Here is an 18801-nt window from a genome sequence, read left to right as displayed (position 1 = left end):
ACTTTAAGGAGAAACATTATTTTTGCCATACAAATCAAAACTTTCACAAGGAATAAACTTACGAGTCTCCAGATTTCTTGTGATGGCATTTGAAGCTCAGGCCCTTGGTCCCTGCTGTGTAAAATGGTACCCAAAACGTACAACAGAAGGACAATTCTCCAGCATGGAAGCCATTTCCATCTCTACAGTGTCTCCAAGGTTCTGATGCTGCAGGAGATAGAAGACTATGGTCAGAGCCTGTCCATATCTTTGACACAGTATATAGCAGTATATCTTAAAGTGCACCCCACTTATATTCACCTACCACCACCACCACCAGCATGGGTTGAACAGATGCTGACGCATTCGCATGACATCAGTGCATAGGTTTTATTAGGTAGAATAGGACCAGTACACCATGTAAATTGGGTTCTTTTTGTTTTTAACATTCATGGTCTATCCTTGGGTCAATGTTTGATGAGTCTACCCAAATGATTAGCTCTGTGACGAGCCCTCACCCAGTCACCCTTACTAATGCTAGTGTCCAGAGGAAGCCTTAAATCATTTATAGTGGCTCAGCAGTCTGACCAAGCACAATATCTGCCTGGGATGAGCATGTCCTCCTCGTCTTCCCTTATGTTTCATAAGCTAGGCTCACTTTATCTGTTTATCCACATTAAGTTCAGTCAATATAGTTATTTTTCATGGCTTGAATTACGGTCACCATCCCTGCACTAGAGATAAAGTTGGACTCAATGTTTAAGTGCTCGAAAGTCTTAGTTCCCTTAAAGCAAATGTATCGCAAGGTTCATTGCTTTTTGTCGATGCGGGATGCTGGTGCCGCAGTCCTTTTTTGAACCACAGCTCGGTTCCAGTGCACAATGCTGGTTCATACCTAAGCACTGGGGGGGAATTAAGCACTGGGGGCGGGCCATCATCCCTTGACTTGAAGGGATGATGGGTGGGCACTTTTATGGTGCGTTCACACCTACAGGATCTGCAGCTGATTTTCTGCAGCAGATTTCATTTAAATAACTGAACACAGCATCAAATCTGCTGCAGATCCTGTAGGTGTGAACGCACCCTTAAAGTGTAGGATACTGTTCCTGTCTGTTGCTTTTCTAAATAAATCTGTGTCCAGACTACCACTAGAACATCCAGAAAACTGACAGTATTCTGATCAATCGTTACTGTAAACTGCCCATAGCCAAGACCCTCTTCTGCAGATAATATACATCTTCGTACATAAAGTAGTTTTCATATAAAACCAATTTCAGGAGATCGAGAAATTTTTTTTTTGAACTACAGTATATGTACTGTGATCGAGCAACCACTTAGTTGACCTGAGTCCCTTTTCATGCTCAATGGAGGTGTATAAGCTTGTCACATCAATAGTTACTAATAAGTCCTCCTTCTTGATGTCAGTCATGTTATTAATTACCGTCAAAAAGTCTGATATGTCAACCAAATACGACCTTGTATGAGATTGAATGAGACTTGACTTGAAGGGACATTTTTTTGCTCAAGATGTGTGAGCCATTTTTTATATCCTTTTCCCCAGAATTCTCAGTGCAGCAGTGGTCTGCATGTCTCCATACGTCTTTATGACGAACTCTCCTTAGGGTACGTGCACACTACGGAAACTGGAATTCCTTCACTTTCCCCCGGCATGCATCTCCGCCTGTGCCATAGATTACATTCTATGTACAGGTGGATTTTGGCATCTGCCCAAAGAATTGACAAGTCAATTCTTTGGGCGGGGAGTGAAATAGAGAAAATAGGGACAGACAGGAGAGGATAGGAGGGTACATTGTCGGTGATTGTCTGTGGGAGCTGTGAAGCCAGTGTCCAGTATACAAAGTCACTGGGTGCTGTAGCAGGAAACTAGAATATGGTGGGGGTAGTAGTTACATAGGGGCTGAAGTCCCGTCCCCAGAAAAAGATTTGAGCAATTTAACAGGTGGAATTGGACTTGCCAACATGTTCATGTAAAAAATATGGCGAGATAAGCTGTGAAATTCCGTAATAGGTGTAGGGGAAATCCAGACACAACATAGACATCTCTGTAATGAATAGCGGGAGGTGTTTCCTACAGGACTAGTGTATACAGAAACTTTATTGTTGGAATGTTATAAACTGGGGCCAGGACACTGCGGAGATTCCTTTTTCCCCGGAAGGTAATGTTAAGATTTTTTGGTACAAACGTTTTCAATATTGAGTCACTTAGAATATTTGCCTATGATTCTTTGTATATCTTTAGCGCCAGTTATATTATGTAATGAAGTTAAATTCATATTTACTTTTGATCTTTCTATTTTCCTTTTTTTTTCAAGAAGATCTAATGTTTTTGTTATCGTTATCATTCACATCAGGATACATATTACTAAGGATTTTACTCTGTGATTTGTCCTTCGTAATTCTTAAATGCTCAATTTAATCGTTTATCAGGGTAGCCTTTATTCTTAAAACATTTATGTAAGATATCAGCCTGTGCAATAGTCGCTTTGTAAGGTGCAATTTTTACGTATTCTTTGGTACTGTCTGAAAGGCATGTAAGTAAATGACAACTGTAATAATTAAAAAAAACTATTTACATCAATTGAAAAAAAAAAATTCTGTATTGTCTGTATCATTATAATTCATTGTAAAAACTAAAGCCCATTTATTTTGGTTCAAAGTGTTGAAAAAAATCATTCAGAATATATAGGGTCTCAAATCTGCCTTGTTAGATAGCCCCTTAAGTCCCAATCGGTTGCGATTATTGTAACATAAATAGGAAAACAACAGGGTGGCCCCTTTTTTGTCAAAGTCTAACTCAAGGTACGAGTATTGCGATCATGACAAGGGCTTGCCAAGGCAGGCATCCATCCACAGACAGCTGTTTCGGGGGAATTCGCCCCTCGTCAGTGTGGAGCAGGATTCTGGCTAGTTGGGGCAATGATAAATCAACCAACAAAACACAGTAATCACTGAACTTAAGGAGATCAGCAAAAAATTCCAATGAAGTACTCAATCAAGAGTCTCCACTGATGCCCCCAAAAACTTAAATATACTGATGATTGAAAGGTCTCAATGAAATTTCCTATGCTCTGTAGCGGATAGAATAATGACTTAGGGTCCTATTACATGAGCTGATGGCGGCCTGATCAATAATGTAAATGAGCGCTGATCGGTGCTCGATTACTGGGCCTATTACACAGCTCGATGATTGTTTAGCAAGGGCTGCATATATTGTTAGCGATGTCCAAGTAACCGTGGTCCCGGCCAGTGATTGGCAGTATGGCCTGTCTCAGAGAACCTGCAGCGTGAAGTGCTGGGAAGCAAGCAGAAGGCAGGACCTCTAGAAATGATTAGCTGATGATTGTTTCATCAGCTGATCGTTGTCTCTATTAGGGTCTATTCACCTGTCAGTATATTTTTCACTCCTCAAATTTAAGTCCGCTATTTACCATTAACAATCTGCAAGTTTCCATCCGTATTGCATCTATATATTTTTTTGCCGATACGGAAAAATGAAAAAGTGTGGTTAATAATAATCTAGTCACTATTTGCAAATTGCGGATCTGTATTTTTGCGGATCCCATAGGGTTCGATTGGTGTGTTCGTAGAGGTATTTCAGTCCGCACTAGGGCCTGTCCTTTTTTTTTTTCTCAGTACGAATCACAGCCCTGTACACAACTATAGATGTGTGAATGGGGCCACTGAAATACACTGACCCTATTTTCTGTCCACAATCGCAGACAGAATTGCGGACGTGTGAATAGGGCCTTATACAGAGCGATAATCGACCTGATTTGGCCGATTATAATATTGATACTTAGAAGGAAAAAAAAGTTGACATAAATAGTTTTTTAGAATATGACAGTTGTCATTTATTTACCTAAATGGCTAAATAACAAGCCTTTTTATACAGTACCAAAGAATACGTAAAATTGCACCTTACAAAGCGACTGTTGTACAGGCTGATATCTTACACAAATCGCATAGTAAAATCCTTAGTGATATGTATCCTAATGTGAATGATAACGATAACACTATAAAAATATTAGACCTCCTAAAAAAAAAAAAAAAAAAGAAAAAGATCTCTGAGTTAATATTAAAAAATGTTGTACCAAAAAATCCCTAGAAGAAGGAATCTCCGCAGTTTCCTGGCCCCCTGTTGATTATGTTCCAACAATGAGGTTTCTATATACACTAGTCCCGTAGGAAACACCTCCCGCTATTTATCACCGAAATGTCTATGTTGTGTCTGGATTTTCCCTTCACCTATTATAAATATCACTCTCATGTTACAGGAGATGTAACTCCATGTAAGTTCTAATACTGTGCAGGAGCTGTGAAAGTGCCCCCACCCTCCCTTGGCCCCTTTCTAAGAACTAGGGAAAAAAAGTATGCAGCACCCTACCAGAGGATATAAGATAGCTTAAGTGGGTTGTCCAGTGAAAAAAAATATTCTTTCAAATCAACTGGTGTCAGAAAGTTATAAAGATTTGTAATTTACTTCTATTTAAAAATCTCAAGTCTTCCCGTACTTATAAACTGCTGTATGTCCTGCAGGAAATGTTGTTTATTTACATTCAGAAATAGTGCTCTCTGCTGACATCTCAGAGCAGCAGTAAATCCCCATAGAAAACCTCTCCAGCTCAGGACAGTTCCTGACTCGGCCAGAGATGTCAGTAGAGAGCACTGTTTCTGAATGTAAATAAACAACATTTCCTGCATAACATACAGCAGCTGATAAGTATGGGACGACTTAAGATTTCTTTTTTTTAACCGTATATAAAAAAATATATTTCTTTTTACAAAAGAAGAAGGAACCCAACCCTCCCTAACCCCCAGCCCCCGCCCCAGACCTGGCTTAGAGCACACCTACTCAATCAAGGTCAGTACCATCTGACTAACTACCCCCCAAATTTCCCCTAGTTTACAGTGCTTCTAATCCGAAGCTATTCCAAGAGGGGGGTCCTCTTAGATGTCCATCAATCACTTGCATCATCCTTTCAGTAACTTCCTACCCTCTATTGCCCTCCCTTTATCAGCCTGATCTGCCGCAACATAAAATTATCCTATTCTCCTCTGCCATAGCAAGTCAATCATCCATCGTCATACACACTCAACATAGACTAAGAATGAGAAGAAAAAAAAAAAAAAAAAAAGAACACACAACCCTCCCCCCCCCCTCTCCTCACGCACAGCCACAAACTATTTTAGTGGTATACCATTGGTCATATATCCTATCATTTCTTTCACTCTCTTCTCTATCTCACTCTCTTTGAGGAGTGTCTCAACCACATCCACTCCATTCCTACAATATCAGCTAACTCAGGCCGATGTGCACCCCTTCAGAGCACCACATCTCCCCGACTCGCCGACCGCCTCTCTCATTCCCCAGAAAAGTTAACCCTCGATATCACAGAGGAGCCTTCTCCACCTGGATCCCTCCGTGAGGATACCCTCTCCAATGTGGCGATCCATTCCCACAAGGTCCATCCAGTTTAACCACCCATCCAATATGTATGAGACACTCCACCTTGTTATTCCTAAAGAGGCTTCACCTTTTAATATATTCAGTACTTTACGATGGAGGAGAGAGGGGCGAGGGAAAAAAACAAACAAACAAAAACACGAAAAATCACCACATCCTTAAATTATACATGTCATATATCACTACTTCCATCCACATGCAAAGGGGACCACCCCCCCAAACTATACCCTTATAACTACTATCTAATTCACCTACTAGGACATCCAAGGTCACCCCTCTCAATCACAAAAGCCAACCTGCAGTGTTTATACTCAGAGTTATCCAAAACCAGGCCCGATCCCATCCCACCCCATCCCAGCACTACAAAACAATATAACAGTATCATTCTCCATTAATTAATTAATCCTCCTCCAATACACGTTCCATTCCTTCACACACTCTTTCAGAGTCGCCCATCCTGTCTTATCCTTATTATACCAAACTTCATGTTGCAGAATTCTATCAACTACCTCCTTCCATTCTTTTACAGAAGGAGCATACTCCCACAACCAGTTCCTAACAATCAACCACCGTGCAGCAAATAGTATTTTATATATCACTCCTTGTGCCACTCTACCAAGCTTTATATCGGAGATATTTCGTAATAGTGCATATATATATTCCATCCCTATATCCACCATATACACAGTCCTAATAATCTTAAACACTTTACCCCAGAATTTCCTCATTTTACTACATCCCCACCAGTGATGATCTAGATCTCCCTCTTCAAAACCACACCTTATACATTTTGCTCCCTCCGCCTTCTTCAATTTCTTTATATCCCTAAGTGAATAATAAAGTCTATGCGTAATAAAAAACTGAATTACCTTGTGTCTTCTATCAGTGAGGTTCTTTTCTGCCAAACTATAAACTTCAAACCAAAATTGCTCTGTTCTCTCCCCAATCACTCTTTCCCACTTCCTCTGTGAAATTATCTCAATATTTCCTACCATCACTTCTCCCCACCACCGATAACTCCTTGCCAACTTCCCTTTATTCCCTGTAGTGCTCTTTACATGTGCTGCAAGCTTAACTTTGTGTACTTCCCACTTAGGTGTCCCTACCACCTGCCGAGTTGCGCTCTGCACCTGCATATATCTAAGGGGACATATTCCGCCCTCCGTTATTTGTGATAGTTCCCTAAAACTTTTAAGTCTATTACCATCTTAGGCTGGGTTCACACACAGTATATTTCAGTCAGTATTGTGGTCCTCATATTGCAACCATAACCAGGAGTGGATTGAAAACACAGAAAGGATCTGTACACACAATGTTGAGATTGAGTGGATGGCCGCCATTTGATGGCAAATATTTACTGTTATTTTAGAACAACGGCTGTTATATTGAAATAATGGCCGTTATTTACTGTTATATGGCGGCCATCCACTCAATTTCACCATTGTGTGAACAGAGCCTTTCTGTGTTATTAATCCACTCCTGGTTTTGGTTTCAATACTGACTGAAATATACTGACTATAATATACGTAGTGTGAACGCAGCCTGATCAAACTGCGATACTTTAACTAAACCCCTACTCCTCCAATAGTGCATGTCTGGAATAGCGTCTGGTCCCAAAAGTCTAATATTTCCTAGTAACGGAGTAAAATCATATATCCCATTCACCCCCTCAGCCTTCCTAATATGCTCCCAGGCATTACATAACATATATTCCAACGAGTATCTAGGGTATCTACCACAAACGTTTATCTCCAACAACTCAAAAATATCATCAGCGATCCCCACCTGTTTCCTTACCCAGCAAGACAAAAAAGCCACCTTGTTCCAGTTAATCATCCAGGACATCAAAGCAGAAATATAATAACCAAACAAATCAGGAAGTGCCAATCCCCCCTTGGCCTCCGGGAGGGTAAGAGCCTTTAACTTAAGACGAACCCTTTTCCTATTCCAGAGCAATTCAATTATCACTCTCTCTATCCTTTTGAACACCGACTTTCCCAACCAAACAGGAGAGGCCTTTAAAACGTACAATATCTGTGGGAGCCAGATCATTTTTATCAGTTCGATTTTATCCACCCTTGATAGGTGCATTTTGTTCCAAATAGTAACTTGTTGTCTCATTTTATTTAATCTGGGCTTGATATTAAGTTCAGCAAATCGTCTAGGATCAGCCGAAAGCCCAATTTCCAGATATTTGCATACTCCATCCCTCCCCTCCACACAGAGCCTAGTATCTACCATCGTTTCACTTCGCACCGACTTATCCCAGTTTATAACTAAACCAGAGTGATCCCCAAACTCTTTCACCTCCTTCATTGCCACTTCCAAACCGTTTTTTTGTATCCCCCAAGAATAGTAACACATCATCTGCATATAGGGCTATCTTATCCTCTCTCCCCCCCACTCCAAAGCCATCTATTCCTTTGTTGTTATTTATCCTTCGTGCTAACGGCTCCATAACTAAAGCAAACAGTAAGGGGGAGAGAGGACAACCCTGCCTAGTCCCTCTCTTCAACTGGAGTAGCTCCGACACCTCCCCGTTAACAATAACCCTGGCTCTAGAGTGCTGGTATATCATCTTCAACCACCCAATAAATCCCCCCCCCCCAAATCAAATTTCTGCAATACGGCCCACATATAGGGCCACTCCACACTGTCAAACTCCTTAGCGGCATCCAAAGACAGTATGGAGTGGCCCTCTCAGATCCGACAACCTGAATATTGACCTGAACTCTCATGATGTTATCGTAAGTTGTTCTTCCTCCTATAAAACCAGTTTGTTCATAGCCTATCAGCTCCTCCATCACTCTCGCCATCCTTAGTGCCAAGATCCTTGTCAATATCTTGATATCCGTGTTTATCAACGATATCGGTCGATATGCCCCCCGAGTCTGCTGGATCCTTGTCTCCCTTGGGTATTAACACGATGTTCGCATCATACATTGTTTCAGGCAAATACCCTTCATCATATGCACATCTAAGTACCATATATAGCTGTTTCAGGAGTACATCCTCATAACACCGATAGATCTCCACAGGGAGCCCGTCTGGGGAGATTTTTAAACAGAAGTAAATTACAAATCTTTATAAGTTTCTGACACCAGTTGATTTAAAATAATTTTTTTTCCCTGGACAACCCCTTTAAGACAGCTTTTACACCTGCTGTACCAGTTATGCCATATATACAGGGCCGGATTAAGGTTGGTGGAGGCCCTGGGCAAAAATTTTTTTCCCCCAAATATATCCCATACAGAGATCTATACAGGTGGCTACTTACTGTAGCAAACTCAGCACCTACCCCTCCTCACTCCTGGCTGTGTGGCTCAGCATCCTCCTCTGTTTTGCATGTGATGGTCACTACAGGCTGCAGTCCAGAGGAAGATGCCAGGCCCTAGAGACAGGATGGGGAGGGGTGTATTCCCACTCGGGGTGTGTTCCCACTTTGTGTTTATGTTAATAATGCAATGCGAGAACACAGCACTTCAGTACTTTCTGTGCTCTCTTGCCCCCACAGCAGCATATGCAGATGTAAATCGCTGAAGGAACCTGGAACTGCAAGTCTAAGCCCCATCTGCAGTTCCCAACCATATACACTACCTGAAGCAGTAAGGAGCAACCAGAAAGTACTTAAAGGCTGTGTAGAATATATAGCGGATATGGAACATGTGAACGTACCATAAGGATTAAAATACACAGCTGTGTGCAGCCCATGATATGGCATATATAGCCTGTGTGCAGCATATGACATACACAGGATATACACCATATGCTGCACACAGGCTATATACCATACACTGCTCTCAGGCTATATATCATGTGCTGCACACAGGCTATATATCATCCACTGCTCTCAGGCTATACTGTATATCATATGCTGCACACAGACTATATACAGTATATACCATATGCTGCACACAGAATATATACAGTATATACCATATGCTGCACACAGGCTATATCTCATACACTGCTCTCAGGCTATATATCATATGCTGCACACAGACTATATATCATCCACTGCTCTCAGGCTATATATCATACACTGCACACAGAGTATATACAGTATATACCATATGCTGCACACAGACTATATACAGTACATACCATATGCTGCACACAGGCTATATACAGTATATACCACATGCTGCACACAGACTATATACAGTACATACCATATGCTGCACACAGGCTATATACAGTATATACCATATGCTGCACACAGGCTATATACAGTATATACCACATGCTGCACACAGACTATATACAGTACATACCATATGCTGCACACAGGCTATATACAGTATATACCACATGCTGCACACAGACTATATACAGTACATACCATATGCTGCACACAGACTATATACAGTATATACCATATGCTGCACACAGGCTATATACAGTATATACCATATGCTGCACACAGGCTATATACAGTATATACCACATGCTGCACACAGACTATATACAGTATATACCATATGCTGCACACAGACTATGTACAGTATATACCATATGCTGCACACAGGCTATATACAGTATATACCACATGCTGCACACAGACTATATACAGTATATACCATATGCTGCACACAGACTATGTACAGTATATACCATATGCTGCACACAGGCTATATACAGTATATACCACATGCTGCACACAGACTATGTACAGTATATACCATATGCTGCACACAGACTATATACAGTATATACCATATGCTGCACACAGACTATGTACAGTATATACCACATGCTGCACACAGACTATATACAGTATGTACCATATGCTGCACACAGGCTATATACAGTACATACCATATGCTGCACACAAACTATATACAGTATATACCATATGCTGCACACAGACTATATACAGTATATACCATATGCTGCACACAGACTATATACAGTATATACTATATGCTGCACACAGACTATATACAGTATATACCATATGCTGCACACAGACTATATACAGTATATACCATATTCTGCACACAGGCTATATACAGTATATACCACATGCTGCACACAGGCTATATACAGTATATACCACATGCTGCACACAGGCTATATACAGTATATACCATATGCTGCACACAGGCTATATACAGTATATACCACATGCTGCACACAGGCTATATATCATACACTGCACACAGACTATATACAGTATATACCATATGCTGCACACAGACCACAGAATTATTATCTCATGCGGTTTTGCCACAATTTCAGCTGATACAGTAAAACTCTGCTATTAAAAAGCAGCGTGTGTATTATGGCAAAGAACAATATTTCCCTTTTCACTTCAGGGTTCCCTACCAAATAGTTTTCTACAAAAAAACAAAGAAAAAACATGTAATTCAGTGACTCACTGAATGTAGGTATGACTGTATGTAGGATCCTCTGCTGTGCTCCCATATAGTAATAATGTCCCCTGTGCCCACATATAGTAATAATATCTCCTGTTGTGCCTCCGTATAGTAATAAAGTCCTCATGTTGTGCCCACCTATAGTAATATTGCTCCCTGCTGTGCCATCATATAGTAATAATGTCCAGCCCTGCTGTGCCCCCTGCTGTAATGTGCCCCCATAGTATATACCCCCTGCTCTAATGTGCCTCCATAGTATATGGCCCATGCTCTGATATGTGTCCCCATACATAGTATATACCCCTGTTCTGATATATGTCTCCATACATAGTATATACCCCCTGCTCTGATATGTAACCCCATAGTATATGCCCCCTGCTGTAATGTCCCCTTACATAGTCTATGCCCCCTGCTCTGATATGTGTCCCCATACATAGTATATACCCCCTGCTCTAATGTGCCCCCATAGTATATACCACCTTCTCGAATGTGCCCCATAGTATATGCCCCCTGCTCTAATATGTGACCCCATACATAGTACAGTATATGCCCCCTGCTGTAATGTCCCTATACATAGTATATACCCCATGCTGTAATGTCCTCCATAGTATATATACCCCTGCTGTAATGTCCTCCATAGTATATACCCCTGCTGTAATGTCCCCCATGGTATATATACCCCTGCTGTAATGTCCCCCATGGTATATATACCCCTGCTGTAATGTCCTCCATAGTATATACCCCTGCTGTAATGTCCTCCATAGTAAATATACCCCATTCACTCATACTCACCTGATCTGGGCGGGGGATGGGTCTTCTCTCTTCTCTCCTGGTTCCTTCAGCCTGGCAGCCGCTGTGACAGATCGTCCAGCAGGCTCTGTGACGTCACCTCCCTGCTGCAGCTGGAGAAATCAGGTTTCCTACCACTTGAGGTCCCGTCGGCACGCTGTCCTCTCCTCAGTGAGGTCAGAGGGGAGGAGGCGGGTGGGGGGGTCGCAGCAGGAGAGTGTTGTTCGGGACCTTCAAGGAAGCCTCTATCAGGGGGAAGTCTGAGGAGCCTGCCGGGCGGGAGATGTGTCAACACACAGTTAACCCTACACCCAGGCCTGTATTTAGAGTTCATGCTGCCCTAGGCACTTTGCATGCTGAGGCAACCTCCCACCCCACCCCCCTTCCCCTCAGCACTGACAGGTTACCTGCATGGTGTATACTGGGTGATGGGTGCTGGAGGCCGGCACTCCAGCACCCAGTACTACTGAGCACCCCCCGGCTGGCAGTAGTACTAGGTACTGGGGTGCTGCTTTGCTTGATGCCCGCTCCTCTCATCAAACAGACGTGATGGAGGAAGGAAGGAGGCCGGGGACTTAATTTGGGGACCGCTTCTGTCCAGTGTCGGACTGGGGCACCTGGGGCCCACCAGTATAGAACCAGTGAAATGTGACATGCTGACCCGCTCCTTTTCTTGGATTCATCTGTATCTGTGACAAATCCCTTGTAAATAACATTTTTAGTCGAACTAAAACTCAGGGTATGCTGGGAGTTGTAGTCTCTGAATAAATCACTGTGTGCAGAGACTCCTTGTGGCTGCAATCTGTGGGTGACTACAATCAGCCCTGAAGGTCCAGCAATACATCTGTCTACAGTTATGAGAGGACTGTACTCAGGGCCGGATTAAAGGGAGGGCACAAGGGGCACATGCCCAGGGGCCTCCACCACTAGGGGGCCCCCACCAGCCCAAACCCAGAAGTGGTGTCTGGGAGCCAGTCCCATACGCAAAAAGCATGTGGAAACCCTACCTGGACACAGCACTGGCCACACTGCATGCTGTCCAGGGAGGTGTAGGGTTAATCCTGTGTAAGCATCTCCCTCCCGGCAGGCTCAGACTCCCCCCTGGTTGGTCTTTGAATGGATTCTTCCTGTCAAGCTTCCGTGTGCCTGTCTCCTGCCGAGGTCCTCACTCCCCTTTGCCCCTTCCCCTCACTGAGGAAAGGACTGCGTGGGACCTTAGCAAGGAAACCTGATCTCTCCAGCAGGGATGTGACATCATGGAGCATGCTGGAGCATCTGTCACAGTGGCTGACAGGCTGAAGGAACAGAGAAGAGCCAGAAGAGAGAAGACCTGTCATCTGCCCAGATCAGGTGAGTATGAGGTTTTGTTTTGTATTGGCACATCAGAGCAGGGGTATATACTATAGAGGCATATATGAGAGCAGGGATATATACTATAGGGGCATACTTTAGAGCAGGAGCAGGTGAGTATGAGGTTTTGTTTTGTATTGGCACATCAGACATCAGAGCAGGGGGCATATATCAGAGCCGAGGGCATATACTATGGGGGCATATATCAGAGCAGGGGTATATACTATAGGCGCATATATATATATATATATATATATATATATATATATATATATATATATATATAACCTGTGTGCAGCATATGACATGTATCCTGTGTGCAGTGTATGATATATAGCCTGTGTGCAGCCTATGATATATAGCCTATGTGCAGTGTATGGTATATAGCCTGTGTGCAGCCTATGATATATTGCCTGTGTGCAGTGTATGGTATATAGCCTGTGTGCAGTCTATAATATATAGCCTGTGTGCAGTGTATGGTATATAGCCTGTGTGCAGCATATGACATGTAACCTGTGTGCAGTGTATGATATATAGCATGTGTGCAGCATATCACATATAGCCTGTGTGCAGTGTATGATATATGGCCTGTGTGCAGTGTATGGTATATAGCCTGTGTGCAGCATATCACATATAGCCTGTGTGCAGTGTACGATATATAGCCTGTGTGCAGTGTATGATATATAGCCTGTGTGCAGTGTAGTGTATATAGCCTGTGTGCAGTGTATGATATATAGCCTGTGTGCAGCCTATGATATATTGCCTGTGCGCAGTGTATGGTATATAGCCTGTGTGCAGCATATGACATGTAACCTGTGTGCAGTGTATGATATATAGCCTGTGTGCAGCCTATGATATATTGCCTGTGTGCAGTGTATGGCATATAGCCTGTGTGCAGTGTATGACATATAGCCTGTGTGCAGTGTATGATATATAGCCTGTGTGCAGCTTATGATATATAGCCTGTGTGCAGTGTATGGTATATAGCCTGTATGCAGAGTATGACATATAGCCTGTGTACAGTGTATGATATATACCTTGTGTGCAGTGTATGATATATAGCCTGTGTGCAGCGTATGATATATAGCCTGTGTGCTGTGTATGATATATAGCTTGTGTGCAGTGTATGGTATATAGCCTGTGTGCAGCATATGGTGTATATATAGCCTGTGTGCAGCATATGGTATATATAGCCAGTGTGCAGCATATGACATGTAGCCTGTGTGCAGCTATATATGCCATGATCCTTAGGGTAAATTCACATGTAGCATATCCGCTATAGATTATACACAACCTTTAAGTACTTTCTGCTCTTTACTGCTTCAGGTAGTTTATATAGTTGGGAACTGAAGATGGGACCTAGACTTGCAAGTCCAGGTCTGCCTGTGATTCACAACTGCACATGCTAGCTGTGGTGGCTGACACAGTGGGCATGAGCGCACAGAAAGTGCTAAAGTGCTGTGTTCTCGCATTGAATTAAGTGGGAACATACCGCAATGCTCACCCCTCCCCTATCCTGTCTTTAGGGCTTAGCATCTTCCTCTGGACTGCAGCCTCTAGGGTCCATCATATGCAGAACAGAGGAGGATGCTGAACCATACAGCTAGGAGTGAGGAGAGGTAGGTGCTAAGTCCCCTACAGTAATCAGCAACCTGTATAGATTGCTGTATGGTTTATTTGTGGGGGAAGAAAATGGGGGGGGGGCAACAAAATCCGGCCCTGACTGTACTGCTGTACTACAACTCCCAGCATATCCTGAGGGCTGCAGACTGTCAGTACATGCTGGGAGTTGTAGTGCCTGCAGCTGTTGTAGTTGGGTCCTATACACTGGATGCTTTGTGGCATATACGTATGCATATATCTGTGGGGGCTCAGTGTAGGGAAGTGACCCCAGAACATCACTAATAGGGGACAGAACACATGCGTGTGACGTCATCACGCCACTGCCAAACAGGAGAGAGGTTCGGGCATCGCGGGGCTGCACTGTGAGCTTCCGGCCTGTCTGTACCGGAAGCTCACGCCGGCCCTGCATGGGGGAGACCTTTCCAGCCTGCCTCTGTACCTGCCTGATCCCCTGGCCGACCCCATCGACCCCCCCCCCCCCCAAAACCGCCCATGCGCGGACGTTGGCCCCGGGGTGGCGGAGGGGTTTAAAAAGAAAAAAAAAAAAAAAAGCTCCGGAACTCCCCTTCCGGGTTTAAGCTGGTGGGGGCCCCCTAGTGGTGGAGGCCCATTGGGGCACGTGCCCCTTGTGCCCCCCCTTTAATCCGGCCGTGCATATATATGTTAAAATGTCTGTGTGGTAAAACCTATGTTGGACAGATGAGCAAGCAAGTTTGCATTAGGCCTAAAGAGGTTGTCCAGGAAAAGGATAAAAGAAAATTTAGAGATTGTGGCTAGAGATGAGTGAACCGGCATCCGGGTCGGATTTTCCCAAAAGTCTGAGTCCGGTCGGATTTTTGGAAGTCTGCTCCGGATTTTTTTTTCTTGCTTTCTAAAATAGTAGCCGCCATTTTAGAAAGCAGGAAGTGTTCCGGGCGGGAAAAGCGCTTTCCCATGGTGCCCGGAACACATCCAATCAGCAGGGATGTTGCACTAGCCCACTCCCTGTGTCACGTCGGTATAGCTTTAACAGGAGCGGCCTCCATGTTGCCTACTGCTGCTCCTGTACTGGCCTCAAATGTCTATTGCTGGACCTCCACCGGCCTCCAATGACTACTGCTGCTCCTTTACTGCATTTGTGACCTTTTTCCTGCATAGACCCTGTAATGGTGAGTTTCCTGCATAGACCCTGTAATGGTGAGTTTCCTGCATAGACCCTGTAATGGTGAGTTTCCTGCATAGACCCTGTAATGGTGAGTTTCCTGCATAGACCCTGTAATGGTGAGTTTCCTGCATAGACCCTGTAATGGTGAGTTTCCTGCATAGACCCTGTAATGGTGAGTTTCCTGCATAGACCCTGTAATGGTGAATTTCCTGCATAGACCCTGTAATGGTGAGTTTCCTGCATAGACCCTGTAATGGTGAGTTTCCTGCATAGACCCTGTAATGGTGAATTTCCTGCATAGACCCTGTAATGGTGAGTTTCCTGCATAGACCCTGTAATGCGGAGTTTCCTGTATAGACCCGGTAATGGTGAGTTTCCTGCATACCCCCCCCCCCTCCCCCCACATATAGGGCCACTCCACACTGTCAAACTCCTTAGCGGCATCCAAAGACAGTATGGAGTGGCCCTCTCAGATCCGACAACCTGAATATTGACCTGAACTCTCATGATGTTATCGTGAGTTGTTCTTCCTCCTCTAAAACCGGTTTGTTCATAGCCTTTCAGCTCCTCCATCACTCTCGCCATCCTAAGTGCCAAGATCCTTGTCAATATCTTGATATCCGTGTTTATCAACGTTATCGGTCGATATGCCCCCCGGGTCTGCTGGATCCTTGTCTCCCTTGGGTATTAACACGATGTTGGCATCATACATTGTTTCAGGCGAATACCCTTCATCACATGCACATCTAAGTACCATATATAGCTGTTTAAGGAGTACATCCTCATAACACCGATAGATCTCCACAGGGAGCCCGTCTGGGGAGATTTTTAAACAGAAGTCTCAAATGACTATTGCTGGACCTCCACCGGCCTCCAATGACTACTTCTGCTCCTACACTGCATTTGTGACCTTTTTCGTGCATAGACCCTGTAATGGTGAATTTCCTACATAGACCCTGTAATGGCTACTCTCTGGCTACTCTCTGGCTACTCTCTGGCAGCTCCACAAAAATTAATAGAGTCACATGCCATACCTGCGGCTTTTTTCATAATACAGAAGCTGGGGCCCGATACAGAGATCGCCGGGGGTTACGGACGTACAGAGGACATGGTAGGGGTTATAGTTCTCTGTGGGTAATCTCACCTCTCCTGGTTCCTGCTCTGGTCTCCTTTTCTGGTCTGGTCTCCCTGATGCATCCTCTCTTCCAGGAGGAGGGGGAGGAAGAGGGTCACGGTCCATAGGTATGAATAGAGTCCAGTGGCGTACCTGCCACTCTATTCATAATACAGAAGCCGGGGCCTGATACGGAGATCGACGGGGGTTACGGACGTACAGAGGACATGGTAGGGGTTATAGTTTTATGTGGATAATCTCACCTCTCCTGGTTCCTGCTCTGGCCTGGTCTGGTCTCCCTGATGCATCCTCTCATTCAGGTGGAGGGGGAGGAAGGGGGTCACAGTCCATAGGTATGTATAGAGTGCCTTACCTACGGCTTTATTCATAATACAGAAGCCGGGGCCCAATACGGAGATCAGCAGGGGTTACAGACGTACAGAGGTCTTACTAGGATAGGGAAAAAGTTGTTTTTTTCCGGGCAACCTCTTTAATGAGCATAAAGCTATGCAGGTATATAGCTAGTGCAAGCTAGCTCTGGTGCAAGAGGTCAACTTAGGCCCCCCTTCCCCTACTCAATGCCACGCCACTCCAAAATCGGAACCCCACTTCACGTGGGAATGTGATAAGGTGTTGGTGTCCATTCTTGGGGTCTTTATTGCAGTGGGATGTGGTAGGTGGTGGGGGGATGGGAGGGGAAGGTTGTATTTTGGTATTGTGCAGCCTGGGTAACTGGGCTCTTTAATCCCAAAAGTGAAAAGCAGGGGCCCCTCCCTTTGGACTCCCTCTACAATACCAAAGTCAAGTGCATGATTAACCCCTTAAAGACCAATCCAATTTTCCTACACCTATACAAAATAACAGGTAACGCCAAAATTAAGAAACAAGTAACACCAGAAGTAGAAAACTAGGAAATATCTTTATTAAACACCATCACATAACACATTTAAAAACAAAGACTTGGGGAGGCCAAACTAAAGGGGGTTTACCTGTAAATATAAAGTGCTAGTGTATCTATTCATGTATAACATTTCATGCCTGCAGTATAATTGCATGTAGTAAAGTGCACAGTGCAACACAAATCATGCCATCAATATGCTGAATATACTTTTCACTCCTGCTTCCTCAGGGAATTTTACACTGATCTCCTTGAGTTCAGTGATTACTGTGTTTTGTTGGTTGATTTGTCATTGCCCCAACCAGCCAGAATCCTGCTCCACACTGACGAGGGGCAAATACCCCGAAACGGCTGTCTGTGGATGGAAGCCTGCCTTGGCAAGCCCTTGTCATGTCGCAATACTCGCACCTTGAGTTAGACATTGATAAAAAGGGGCCACCCTGTTGTTTCCCTATTTATGTACGCAACCGAGTGGGACCTAAGGGGCTATCTATCAGGGTGGGGTGGTGCTCTCCCCATCATGGAGGCGCCCAGTGGCAACAGGCTAGAGATATCTGGCTATTCCCGTATTTTGAGACCCGCAACCGAGGCTCCGCGGACTCTTGTTTTGCATATTTAGAAGGGGGCCCAGGGTTCCTTAAATATTACTCAAAACCCCTCCGATTGGTTGGCTAAATTAAATACCTGATCCACTTATCATTTGGTGGTCCCTCCCACGCACACTACTGTGCCTCCATGCTGCGACGTGCGAGCCTGAAAGTGATTTACAACGTGATCATGCCTTCAGTCAGAACCGCCCCCCACACTATTTCGGCCCAGCGTGCCCAGAAGACCGCACATGGATCGGTCGCCATGATGGAATAGGAAAAATGACAGACACACTACAAATCAGCAAGTTAATAAATAAAGCAATCAGAGGTTAGTAACATATACTGTAAAACATTGGGGGACATTTACTAAGGAGTCTAATGTGGACTATTCTAATGAGGATTGGTGTATATTTTGTTCCAATATCTTGTGACTGATTTATTAAAATGTAGC

This window comes from Dendropsophus ebraccatus, chromosome 13 (assembly GCF_027789765.1).
Source record: "Dendropsophus ebraccatus isolate aDenEbr1 chromosome 13, aDenEbr1.pat, whole genome shotgun sequence".
NCBI classification, from domain to species: Eukaryota; Metazoa; Chordata; class Amphibia; order Anura; family Hylidae; genus Dendropsophus; species Dendropsophus ebraccatus.
The sequence above is the reverse complement of the archived record's forward strand: the minus strand, read 5'-3'. Positions refer to the sequence as shown.